This window comes from Osmia bicornis, chromosome 6, assembly GCF_907164935.1.
Source record: "Osmia bicornis bicornis chromosome 6, iOsmBic2.1, whole genome shotgun sequence".
NCBI classification, from domain to species: Eukaryota; Metazoa; Arthropoda; class Insecta; order Hymenoptera; family Megachilidae; genus Osmia; species Osmia bicornis.
In genome coordinates, this window is record NC_060221.1 from 8,279,550 (window position 1) to 8,293,948 (window position 14,399).

General features: G+C 42.3%; 1 protein-coding gene across 1 annotated transcript in view; it reads left to right on the top strand.

The window, feature by feature from the left end:
* Positions 1–14,399, top strand: part of LOC114874895 (bifunctional heparan sulfate N-deacetylase/N-sulfotransferase) — a 241,748-nt gene that overhangs the window by 120,740 nt on the left and 106,609 nt on the right. The gene's annotated exons all lie outside the window — the stretch shown is intronic.

The window sequence follows — 14,399 nt, forward strand, 5'->3', positions numbered from 1 at the left end:
CGTTCCCTCCATTCAACACATTCAGCCAACGTCGAACCCCGCGATTCGTCTTCCCATTAGGAGTTCAGCTGTTGTAATATTGAATAAACGGCATGAATGGAGACGCCTTCGGTGTTCCCCGGGAAATAAACCGTTCGTTTTGTGACTCTGCTCCGGTTCGGGGGAAAAATAGCTAGGGGAAATAAAAAAAAGTATCGAGGCCGCTATCGGTCGGAATCTTCTTCGATTCGCGCGCTGTTTCCGTTGATTAGGGACGATTCATTCCGATCGAAGATCTTCTAAAACGATCAGGAGAGGTAAATCCTTCTTTGACGCGGAATGAAAGAGCGAGTTGATGCTCGATGCTTTCTCACAAGATTGATCTTTGGGATTTAGCTTCTCGGGGATCGAAAGACTTTTTAACATTATCAAATTTATGTTTAATTAAAATAAAATAATTTAAACTTCAGACTGAACTCTAGATTCCACAACGTTTTTCTTGAAGATTTGAGTTTCATATAAATTTATAAGAATTGTGTTAATTCAATAGAAATACGTGAGCTAGGTTGTTTTCTAAGAAAGTTTAGTCATGGAAGAAGAATTTTTCGACGAGCTGAATGACTCGATTGATCAGAAAACAGCCATGTGCAGTCACGATGCAGTCTGTTGCAATTTATCTAATGACGATTGTGCTGTGATATTTTTATGAGGATGTTGATGAGAAAATCGAAAAAGTCGCGCACAGATTTTTCCTTGTAAATTCTCAAAGTCAACGTCGTTGGTGATCCAGGGTGTCGCTGGTAAGGGATCGATCTCGTTCTCTAACAAAGGCATCATTTTCGCATCCCGTCGACGCTAAGAGCCGTCGTAATTTAATATATCGAGAATCGACGAATATTCACGGCACGGTTTGAAATCGACGGACGGATTCGAGTGAAATTACGACGACATGGCACGTCGCGACGGACTCGCACGTCCACCGTTTATACGTTGCTCCGTGTCCGGATTAATTTAATGAACCGCGATGTTTGCATGCGTATCTACGTGCGTTTAATACCGATCCTCGCCAACGTGAAAGCAATCGTACCGATAATACTCGATGCATCGAAACGCATCGCAGGATTAATTGAAACTGTCTTATTCAGCATAGCTTCGTTTCTTTCAATCCTGCTGTGTGAATGAAATTTTCCAATTGCTCGAAATGAATACATTCGAATGAGTAATTTTAATAGAATCTGTGATTTTTTTATTTGCAATACCAAATATGAATATTTCCAAGACACATCGTTCTATTTTTACATTCCAAATTTTTGTCAGAATTAATCGTAACTTACAAATAAAAAGGGGCGAGATGTATTTTTGTACGAACGAATTGGTTTTTTTTTTCTTCATTGTTCCTCTATGCCGAATAAATCGTTGGCGTGCACGGTGATTTATAAAATATAGATATCCGATGGTCGATCGCACGTGCGTTGATTCAATGAATCATCTCGCAGGTGCCTCGATGGGCTTTAATATCGATCCGAACCAGTTTATAATGAATTTCGAACACGATGCAATGCAAATTTATCGTTTTAACGGATGCTACTTTTTAACCAACATTATTTTCGATGAAAAATATCTATACACGTTGAATTTCGATACACAGCGATCGGTTAAAGTTGGTTATTCAGCGACCAGCTCTATTCCTGAACGAAGTAGCACACATTCGTGCTATACCTGTTCTAACAATCGCGCGTTGTTTAACTTCTTCGAATCGGTATTTATATCTTCTCGAACGGAAGTCTTGTAATTCGCAATCCGATCCAGGCAGACAGCAAGTTGCTGTACCATTTTGAATCATCGATCGTGTCTCTACGTCTTTACACCTTCGAGAAGGTTTCAATGAAAGGTAGTAATTTAGCTGTACACGATAACGTAACGATTCAACAAATTGACGGAACAGACTTGCGCTGGTCAGCTAGTAATTATGTACGTGGCAAAGTGCTGCTTACTTGAAAGTCGATTATTCAAACAGCTATTTCGTGATTGACTTCCGCGGAAAGGTATCAATTATATTACATCTGTGATGTCTGAAGTATCGGCAACAGCCATTTGCCGTTTGAGGTTTCAGTAATACTATCAATTTTCCCGCAATGGAAATGAATATTGGTCGGGATGATTGCTATATAATTTTTTGCAAAAGATGGTAATATTCTCTGAAACATTCCTCACTTCTTTAACGCGTTGATTGCCGTCGTAGAAATGGATATATTAATTTTCAAATTTAACATTTTAATTTGGTATTTTATTTTATTAAAATTGATATTCAAAATTTCCTTTTTTTCCAATCACCAGTAATCACTATAACAATTAACGCGTTAATTATTACATTAAGCCTCCTTCAATTTGATGATCGAACTCGAACCAAACATAGCTAAATTCTTGTCCAATTTCCAGAATATAGCTAGGGCATCTCGCAGCATTGACGATAAAGTTAACAGGGTTTGTTTAGGGATGCAGCATTCAAACGTTTAGATAAGTTAACTGCCACCGCTCTACGGAGCTCGAATTGGAATTTTTTCCTTGTTAAATTTCCGCTGTGTTTCGTTCTCTTTCCATCTCGTACAAATCGTACACGACGCTGATGTTTACCTCGTGAACAGTTGACTGTGATATCAGTCGTCTTCTAGTCCTCTAGTCGTCTAGGAGGCAAAAGCAAACTCATCACGATCGTCGCGTGCAATCTGCCGGAAAGCGAATCTCTCGACGACACGCGGAATTGCTTGTAAGACGCAAATTCTGTTGACAGGCCCGGAAAAGACTCGGCTTCTCCACGCTGGACCTCTCTCAGTAGACGCTACCTTCGCAAATAACTCTCGAATAAAGAATTATTGCTGTTCCGTAAATATTTCATCGAATCTAGTTTTGGCTCGAATCCCTGCAACCGCTGCGGTTCTTTTATTCTTGCGATGCTGGTTCAGAATGTTTCATAATTTTGAGGTTTGAAAGTTTATTATCATCAGGGATAAACAGGATGATTTCGAAAGGGTCCTGCAAGTGCGTTTCGCTTACGAGAAATTAGCAGCGAGTGTCGATTCACGATCGTCGGCTCGTTCCTTAAAAAGCGTAATAAGGAGCGAGGTAATGGACTTTTCTTGTTCTCTGCTTCTGTGTCAGCCTTTTTCCTTCCTTGGCTCGCAACAACGAGGACGCTGTCCCGCGATGAAACAACGCGAGTTACTGTCTCCCAACGACGCACTAACTCGCTCAATTTCCCCGTTGAATCTCGCCTCGTGTCTCAAACTTAACCCTTGCACTAAAGACGCGAGGGCTTTTAACCCTTTGCACTCGTATTTATACTTGAAAAGGCTACCAAACCACTCGGAATTTTTTTTTATATTCGATCAAAATGAAAACATATTACAATTTATAATAATTTGCCGGTTTAGTGGGAAAATTAGAAAAATACATGTATAATAATAAAATGTAGGATGGCGACATACGAGTGGAAAGGGTTAAAATGACGTCAGACGTCGACTCAAAGCTCTAAATGCTATATTATATTCGGAAAATAATTGCTTGTCTTAGGATTTAATTTCAAGAGAAGGATAGAGGAAAATATTGTTTACAAAAAATTTAGTTTGAATCTAACGGTGTTCAAAGAGAAGAAAATATATTCATTTTTTCCTGTGCTCGCGAAAAAGAATCTCGTGCCGGAAGTCTGCATCGCCCGCGTGTGGAAAAAGCGACGAACACGCTCCAACAGCAACGTTTCCTGAGGAAAATTAACAAGTAAAAGAGAGAAACTTCCGCAGTGTACGTAGGAATCGGAAGTAATTGAAATATAACGAGTCTGGTCGCTCGTGCATCCCCTCGGGCTCCCTGAATCTTATGAAATTTGCAACGAACAGTTCATCAATCTCCCTCTCCTTCCGCGGCCCGACTTCCGTCGGTTCCTTCCTGTTTTGAGTACACGAGGATTCGATTCGTCGTTCGTACGAGTTATACCTACCCTTCAACGTACTCGTTGTACCCTTGTCGAATTAACCCTCCAACGACCAGTCAGATCGTAATTAACAGGCAAAAAAAGATTTTCGTTCGAGCTTGGTAATTAATTAGAGCCAAGGTATGGTGCTTGATCGAGTTAAGTGGTTGATTGGAAACAGTGGAAGAGTTTATTTAAGGTGCTTAAAGTGTGAGCAATGGGTGAAGATTACAGTTTAAAAAGAGGTTTCGACAGAATTAATCAGTAAAAGAGGGATTAATTTTGTCAAATTTTCATTCATTTTCATTTATATCCCACATTTTCAATTTGTTTCTGCATTCTTAAATCTAAATATCAATTACTGGTAATGCACAATCTGCAGGGCTGGCCCTGGGCCTAGGCAGACTAGGCGGTTGCCTAGGGCCCCCCAAGATCCAGGGCCCCCATAAGACAATTTTGCGTCCAAGAATGCAAGAAGAGTTTACTTGAATATTAATCGATGTAAATGCAAATCTAAATTAGTTATACAAGTCTTAATGTTAATTTTATAAATTTTATTTGAAGTACTTCTTCTTATGTCATATATTTGAAGGGGCCGTTTTTCGGAGCTCGCCTCGGACCCCCGAAATCTCAGGGCCGCGCCTAACAATCCGTTTTCAACAAATTTAATTCAATTCCCTCTGTTGAGCCTCCACCCTGTTCTCTCAGTTTATAACAAATTGCAAGCACCGTTCGTCGTCGCCCACGATCGTTTTTTTTACAATTTATGAAACGAACTCCACAGCCAATTAACCGTGAAGCACCCTCGTCTGTCCCGATTTTACGGAATTTTTCACAAGTCTGGCACGTCGTCTGCGTGGTCAGTGTCGCGTGTCAGAAGCAAGAAGCCCGTCGCGCGGTGGTTCACGAAAGAAAATTGGCGACAAAGTCTGAAAGCTAGCCGGCCGAAATTAACGGGCCATTACGAAATGGCCTGGCTGCTCGACTGATCGCGAGACTGACTCCATTGCTCCGCGAGGGCTCAATTAGCTTGATGAATTACGTGTACCCGTTCAAATCCCGAGGCCAGACAATGAATTCATCTTCGTCATAGCATCGCGTCGCGGCTGCACCCAGCGACGCATATCAGACTGAATAAACTGGGATATCCCTCGAAGACGCGTCATTGTTCGAAATTTTCTAGGAAAATCTTCGGTTCGCCAGCTAGCTCGGCTTTCGTTTCGAATCCGCGTCTAATTCCACCGGGCGCGGCCGTCTCGTATCGTAATAATCTTCGTGAAAAAGGAAAAGAAGAGGGTTGTTCAATCTTTCGCCATGATCGACCTACAGACAGATGTTATAAAGCTATAAGAATGATATTGGAAGGTTTTTTGTAGGTACACGTTTGCGATGTATTTGATTTCTTTCCGGGAAATTGTTTGCTACGATTTCGAGTATTTAGTAGTAATGGTTATATTGATTTAATATGGGCTGAAATGATGTAGCATTGTTGCGCAGGATGTGCTTTTTATGATGCCAATTTCGACGTTTCTGTTTTTACTTTATTCACTTTTTAATGAAATCATATTGTTCCGCAGAATTCTGTTTGCGTGTTTGATTAAACGTAAATACCGGCAAGCAATAGTAAATGAAACCCAGTAGAAGTCAATTTTAATTTTTGTATTACCAACGAAATACCGTGCATGGAAATTGAGGGTGTGAAAAATAAATTTCGCGATTGCACTTTTAACCCTTTCGTAATTGAATTCGTAATTGAATATAGCATTGCGTTTAAAATGATTATCTTACATGTAGGATGTCAGCGAAAAAATAATGGCGTTTTGTCTCGGGGACGTGGACGGTTCCTGCCCCAGACGCCTGGGTTCTACATTCACAGATCTTATATACAGGGTATTAAAAAATACCCTAAAGACCTCTACACCGCTGGATAGATCACGAAAAATTGAAGTGAAAAGTTCTATATCATTTTTCGATGAGATCAGTAGTTTAGTCATATTTCGTTGTTGAAAATTAAAAAATAGACCAATCAGCGCGCAGGTTGAATGGCAAAACCCGCGGAGTAGGACACTAGCCACCTCTGCCGCCGACGAGCCGCGTCGCTGAGCTTTGCGCTTACGCATGCGCCGCTGAACTTCGCGCTTACGCATGCGCCGTTGAGCTTCGCGCTTACGCATGCGCCGCTGAGCGTCGCACTTACGCATGCGCCGAGAGTCTAGTAGAGACGGAATTAATGAATTATTTAAGGCCCGTGATGAAGTACTTGCGAGAAAGGATGGAGTCACACGCGCGACACCTTGCGGCCATCACGGGACAGAGGCCCAAGGCGCCTGGGGCGCCATATGCTCTGCTCATAACCCCCACATATAAGACGAACAGAACGATGATGATCGCATATTTTGGTGACTTCTGAAATTCAACTGGCGAGGGTAGTTTTCGTTGAATTTTGCTCGGTAACATTACCGTGCCATTACGGTAAGCTGCTTGCCATTTTCATCAGCGAAACAGGTTGCAGCGAGCGGAAGCGTCGATTCGACGATCAAAATCGAGACGGGGCGAAGTCTGCTCTCGTCAGCAGTAAAAAGGTGAATGCAACTGTCGATGTTCTTCACGCCCTTCCGATATTTTCCGCGCGCGACTTTCGACCGGCTGCCTAATTGAAGCCGGCAGAGACCGAGTCCTTTTATTATGGCGAACAAAAGGCGCGAGCCGGCGAAGTCACAAAGCACGGAACTCATTACGTGCAGAGCAGAGCGGAGCGGAGCGTAGCGCCGCGCAGCCGCTAGCTACACACTGGCTAGAGCTTGATGAGAAATTCCGGAATGGAAACGATCGGCTCCGCGAGGAAAACTCCTCGTTCTATGCCTGGCCGGGGAAATAAAAGCGAAACGTAGAAAGAGTTTAGAGCTTCGAGCTACGCTGACGATACCCAATATCCGCTTTGATGCCACGCCGTTCCAACCGTCTACGATCTGCCTTCTGTGTATCGAATCTTCGCCACGCCACGAAGAACGCGACGCGACGCGGAAAACTCCTGATACGTCGCGCGAAAATTTCGAACGGGACCGGATGCCTGGCCATTTCCTCCGCGTCGCGTCGCGACGACACGCTACTCCTGAATTTCATAATAGCCGAAGCTGGAAATCGAAAATTCTTCGTCGATTGTACCGCTTCGTCTATCCTTGATCGCTTTGAAAATTGAAAACTTCGCAAATTCAATTTCATTTCTCTTGCACTCCTAACATTTCTAACATTTTAGAGATTCTTTTTATAGCAAATCTGCTCGCGACAGATTATAATCTTTATAAGAGAAGCAACACCGCTAAATAAGAAAGATAATTAAAGTTAGATGTTCCATTGCGATACCGAAGACAGATGCATTCGTGCAAACTTGAAGTTAAATGAAATGGTGGAAAAATGGAAATCGGGTAGGAAAAATAGAGACGAAGAATTTTTCATTTTCCTCAGGAAAATTGCAAATTTATTGAAAATATTTTGATAACAGTCTTCGCCTTGTTTGAATGTAATATTGGAACAGATGGCGTCCAGTAAAATTTCACCCTTAGTAGAAAGCATCCCTTAGTAGACTTGAACAATAACAAGTCCCTTGAAATTATCGTAGGCGAAGAATCTTCATTCTTTCATGCCGAGCCGCTTTTGTTTACGAACGTCTCGACTGTTTCTCGCGCCATGAGAGAGGGGTAACTACCCCTCGAATTGCGCTCGAAACCGACTGTTCTCCACCCTCGTGGCCTCTGCATTATTTACGCCTCGCGCTTTTGCTCGAGAGGGACCAACGGATATACTACTTTCGGAACTTGAAGGAACTTCTGACGGAAGCTAGCCTGGCCAGGCGGAACCGGAAATTTATGAACTTTGTTCCGTGGTCCCGCTTCATTCCGCCTGCCGTTTTGATTTATAATTCGATACATCAAAAACGTAACGTTCAGTTCGTGAGCTGGAAAATCTTTATTGTTTCTTTCGTTCGTTACATTTTCTTTTTTTACTCTGCGTTTTCTTTTTTCAATTCTTCGTTTGCTCTGCAACAGAAATTGGGTAATTTCGGAGGAAGTTTAGTCGGCAGGCTAATATTGGAGAAATTGTTAACGCAGCATATCGACGCATTCGCTTCGCGTGACACAGATTGCTGCATCTTCCTGTTTCAGGAATACTGAGCCATCGATGCGTTACAAGAGAGTGTTATCCATCCGGGAACGCGGAGGAGCCAATTTTGTATCGGAGACAAGCGAGACACGTGAGTTGTTTCCTCGAGAATGTCTCGATCGGGTAAAGAACGAAGTAGATGAATAACCCCGTCTTATGAAGTGTGATGCATTAATTTAAGCGACTGATGTGTCGTCCAGTCAGTTTCAGTAACAAAGAAGTTTCATTTCCGGAATGATTTCAATTGATCATTAATTCATGATCGTGAAATAAATTTGACAATATTTGAATAGATTTTAATCTTATATTTTCATCGGAACAAATTAATCATTAATTCATGATCGTGAAATAAATTTTACAATATTTGAATAGATTTTAATTCAACGTTGATAAACATATCAACGTGAATTCCTCTTTATACAGAAATCTTTGTCCCCGCGTACAGATCGAGCCGATTCATAATTCCCTGATACGATGTAGATATGAAATACTATAAACCGAGATTGATGGTTCAGTCGTGGTTTCTCACGAATCAACCGAATCCACAGGAAATTTCGCTGTTTACAGCAATTCTGAGCAAACTCTGTTCAGTTGGTTAAGTCGTCTAGCTTCTCTTTCTCTCAGACGTCCCCACTAAATATCTCGTTAACGAGCATAACTTTACTCTCGGTCGTGGATGAACCGTCTGAAGGGATGAAATCAATGATCCATAGGGTCTCTATCGTGGATCGTTCGGTATCTGTCGAGGATTTTCTTCGAACCGCTCGTAGTAACGAGTTCACCCTCTGTCTGTCGTCGTTCCGGTTTACCCTGGAACCGATCCTAGCCGTCCACGTCACAGGAACTTAATTAAACCGCCTGCTAACTAACATAATCCGTGTCTAGCTACCGATAACCGAACGGCGGCCGTCGGTTTCGACGAGCTAAGGGGATGCCGAAGTAATTAGTTAATGTACCATTGGTCGACGTACTCGCCGCGATCATCTGAACTCAACCCTTTCCAGGCTAGACGGGGTTAATTTCCAGCACGGATATTCCGAGTTCGTTGATAAATCAGACAGACACGAGCAGTATCGCGTATACCCTGTGCCGTACACGACCAGGCACACTCGGCTGGTGGCGTTTAATCAATCGCCGGTTAATGACTGCGACCCGTTTAGGCGTCGCGACGCGAATCGAAGGAGCCGACGTTTTAATGGCGAAATGCTGATCAATCGCCCGTTTAAGGAGTCGTGATTTCTGATCGATCTACTAGCTCGTTTGCATTCTAACGTGGAAACGTACACTGAATTGCGCCGTGTTACCGTTTAGAGGGTTGTATGATGTTGTGGGGGTTGTGAGCGGAGCACGACGTTCCCGGCGCCTGGGCCTCTTTCCTGTGATGGCCGCAAGGTGTCGCGCGTGTAACTCCATCCTTTCTCGCAAGTACTTAAATAATTCATGAATTCCGTCTCCACTAGACTCGGCGCATGCGTAAGTGCGACGCTCAGCGGCGCATGCGTAAGCGCGAAGCTCAACGGCGCATGCGTAAGCGCGAAGCTCAACGGCGCATGCGTAAGGTGTCGCGCGTGTAACTCCATCCTTTCTCGCAAGCGGTCCATCACGGGCCTTGTCGATATTTATATAAGATCTGTGAATATGGAACCCAGACGTCTGAGGGAGGGACTGTCCACGTCAGCCCCACTGACGAGTTCTAGTGAACAGTTCCCGAGACGAAACGCCATAATTTTTCCTACAATATTTCTAAATGTATCTATTATACCAAGTTGCTAATTAGATTCATCAAGAACAGTAGATCAGTGTTTGTAATATCCTTTATCCGCGATGCAATCCGGTTAGTTCTACGCATTGTTTCGTATAACACCGAGGTGATATTTATCGTCGCGAAGTGTAATATTTGGTAGGAGCCGAGTAAAGGAGAAATTTGATTTACCGTAACGTTTGTACCGCAATGTAATAGAGCGCAGTGAGGATGGTTATGTAAGTAAAGCGATATTAGAAACATAATTCATTGTGTAATATTGACCCCGTGTGGTTAAACGCCAACGTACTTGCTCCCAGCAGTATACTTTTACTAACGACGCTCCTGGTGTATACTCGAGATTTTAGTTTCTAACTTGTTTAGTATAAAATAAGCAAAATGTGCACATATTCAAATTGGTAATATCGTTTTATTTTATTAACTCCATTGAAAATGTCTCGATGCGTTCCTGTCCAAGTATTTTACAGAATGGACAGTAGAAACTGCAAACACTAGAACAGAAGAAAGAGGTGTTTAATCATGTTTGGTTGACAGGTAATTTATTCTGTTTGTACGATTGGTTGCGCCGTCAATCGTGTCACGTAACAGTCAGAACTGTCGTCGTTTCACCGCGATACGGTACGTCGACATGGATCAATATTACAAAGGGTATGTCCATTGTTAGACCTTCTATGGGTCTTGTGTCGAGTCAAAGGACGCATTTAATTAACAGCTATCGTGCCCTTCGATGCGTCAGATCACGTTATGCTTGTTTAATCACACGTTCGACGTCCATAACGAGTGAAGAGCTAATTGCACAGAGGATGGTTAATTCGTCAAAATATTCGTGGAATTTAAATTCCACAAACATATCAATTTTTCCTCCGATTTTATCGATTCGCGATATTTAATTGCTCCGGTTGACAGCGAATATTATATGTACATCGTTAAACCTCGAAACGACTGTTTCATCAGATATTTCAAATATCCACGATTCGCGTGGAATGTATCAAATGACAAGCTGATTGGACGCGAAAGCTACTAGAATCCCGTGTTATAAAATTACTTCAGGAAATATGAAATTTTCAGTCAGCCCCGTCGAGGTTGTTCCATTCGCGAAATTAATGATTCGAATCAGTCGATAGCGATGGAAATCGTGAAATTGAAGAAAGAAATTGTATGAAATTATGTTATGCGTGAAAATATGAAATTTTCATCCCTTTCCATCGTTTCACAATACAGTAAAGACTCGATAAGTGTTCGAAAGGATCTATTCGTTAAGTGTTCGCGGTTTATCCCCACCACTGGGGGGGTTCCCCCTCGGAGCGAGCCCGGGAGCAATATGACACGGCGCGGCTTTCCTTTGAAGATCTGTGTCGCATTTGTATCGATGAGACAACATTAATGCATCGATGAAATTTTTTTACTTTGCCTTTTTTTTTAATAACAATTCTATTAACATATTGGTGAGATTTTCCTGATTAAAATGAGACCAAATACGATATTGTTAGAATAATTTTAACTAATCTGAACAATAATAAAATAATTTACTTTATGTGAATGCTCACTTTATATACTAAATTAACGGCGAATGAATAGCAGCAATGATTAGGTAATTTTTTGTAAAAATGAATAATTTTAATCAGAAAAATTTCATGTATTAATAACATTTTTATTTACAAACCATAATTTATAAATAAAAAAATGTTATTGCATTAGTATTCTTTCATGAATATGTAGGCATTTAATTTTTAACCCTTATGTCAGCTCCGAATCCATGTCTCTTTCTACGTTGACGTCGCGCCGGCGAAATACAAAGAGTTACAGAATCGATTCTTCTGTTCGCTAAATGTTCCTCAGTGATCTCGAAAAGTGATCACTTATAGGAACCAGGACTCGCTTTTCGAACACTTAACGTGTAGAAGACTGTCCCGTTCGAGAAAACCGGTTTTATTCGCTTCAACTACACGATAAGTGTTCGCCTGCGGCACATTTAAGGGAAAGATGCTTACACTCTTTATATTTTGCCGACGTCGACCAACACAGAAAGACAGCGAGAAAAGACGAACATTTACAAGCCTAATCATCATAACCAATTATCATAACAATATCGTGTTTGGTCTCATTTTAATCAGGAAAATCTCACCAATATGTTGGTGAAAGTTTAATTTAAAAAAAATGAAAAATAAAAAAGTTTGTTTGTTGCATTAGTATTGTCTCACCGATATGTAGGCATTTAATTTTTTACGACCACCTCGACTCTCAGTCCCTCTTTCTTCTTTATTAGACTGTCTCTTTCTATGTTCGTCGACGTCGGCAAAATACAAACGGTTAGCAGAATCGAATCTTCTGTTCGCTAAATGTTCCTCTCCGGTCCCAAATTCTGAACACTTATCGAGTCTTTACGGTTTAGGGTTGCTCGAATCGTAGAAATAATTATACGAATTAGTAGATGTCAATTAAAATCATCAAATTTTTTAAAAATTCTATTCTTCGCAAAGACCGAATCTAGTGTCTCGGGGGTAGTTCGAGGAAGGAAATCAGGGGTGGAAATTTTCCGAGAAGATCGAGCAGTATAGTGCTTAACAGGATGGTCGGTACGTTTAGGCTTCTCGCCTTCGACAAAGAGTCAAAGCAGAGAGTCTAAGAACGTGGGACGTCGAGTTTAAAGAGAAAAGACAAATAAGAGGAACGAGTCGACCAGTGACAAAGGCGTCAGGGAGCCAGTATATGTACACGGGCGCGACATGGACGACGCGATCAGACCAGACCGGTTTGACGTTACCCAGGAATACGTGGTTGAATTTCATTCTGCTACGTGACGTTTCCAGTTTCCGTCTATTGTAAGACACGTTGGTGTCGTGTTAACGGCAAGAAGGAAGGAAGGAAAGAAGGAAGGCGCGGCCACGTCTTGGATTCTTATTATCATCACGGACAAACGGAATTCACGGTCGTCCCATTACGCTGGATCGACCGACATCGGCGAGGAATGCGTTCCAGTATCTCTGGTTAAATAGGAACAGGACGGGGTGTTCAGCGATTTAGAATTCTTATCGCAATGATGTTTCTATTTACGCAAATATTGGGAAAGCGGCGGAGGGGTAGACGGAAAATGTTCATTTCCTCCGTCGTCGTGGCCAAGGAGAAATACGATTGTATCTTTGAGTAGCGAGTAAAAAAGAATTTCATTTCCTCCTGTAAAAAAACCCCGGACCAAGAACGCTCTGATGTATGCCAGTGTGTACCAGGAACAAGTTTCTTTGAATCTGGCCCAGTTGCTGTATCACGTTCAGTATGGATTTAAGAAAAATATTGTACCCTTGAGGATTAGAGATGCTTTCTTTACTACATTCTTGTTCCCTATTTGCTGGATTATTTATGTGAGTTTCGAGTAACAATGGAAACACAGGAAACAGATTTTTCTTCATTTCTGTCTTCTTTGACTCGTGTCAACCCTTACTAGCAAGTTTATATATGAAAACATCGTCGAAATTTTAAAGAAACTATTTAGTGGGTACATTTGTACCTGGTTACCTACTGGAGGGTTAACGACACTAGGAAATTTTCTTAAATATCTATCAATTTTACACCCCGTATTATCGATTTTCACAAAAAAGGAAACAGTCTCATCCTTTCCGTGAAGTGCCATCAATGTGGCTTAACAATAAGATGGTATTTATTCAGAGGTGCGCGTTTAAAGCATCGAAAATGTCGGAAACATCGCGAGTTCGTATTACACTGGAGTTCGGGTTCGTTTCAATTTTAATATCGTTTCTCCTTGCGGCGACGACGTAGCTACGATCGCGATACCGATACCGGCTCGGTATTCAGGAAAATAATCCGACGAGTCCATTCCGCGCTGCGGTAACTCATATCCATCCTATCCAACGTTGAAAGACGAGGGGGATGGTGTTGCAGTTGAACGTCTTGTACGCGTTTCTTCGTCTGCGAAACGTAAGAGAGAACGGGGGCTGCTGACGGAGAGGGTTGGATATGCGGCTAGAAACGTATCCACAAAAGGAGAAATAGAGATAGAGGGAGGGTAGGAGAGGTAGGTCGAGGTTTCAGCGAACATCTGCCAAGCAGGCTGATTTCCAACCAACGATAAGACCTCGAAACGCAGCCGAGCCGGTATAACCGCGCCGGAATTCATTAGTTAACCCCGCGTCGCGTCGGCCGGCAAGCACCATTTCCACCGACTCGTTTCCCCGCGTAGCTCGCGAGCTGCTGTGCCGCGACGAGGAATTGTATCGTTGAAGAATTCAACGGAACGGAGGGTTGCCGGCTCAAATGGAAGAGAGAAAAATGTTTTCTAAGGACCAGCGAGGGAGGGTTGCGCGTTCTTCGGGGAAGCCACGGATCCGAAAGGGGGTTCATCGTGTCTTGCGTCGATGCTTTTGAAAACTGTAATCAATTGTCCGTGACGGAAACTGAAAACCTTACGCCACCGAATCGATACGCCATTTTATTCGTCGGTAAATATCTGCCTAGTTAATCTTGCTTTCGATTTGCAAAAAATGCTTCAACGGCGCGGTTGTTCGAGTCTAGGCG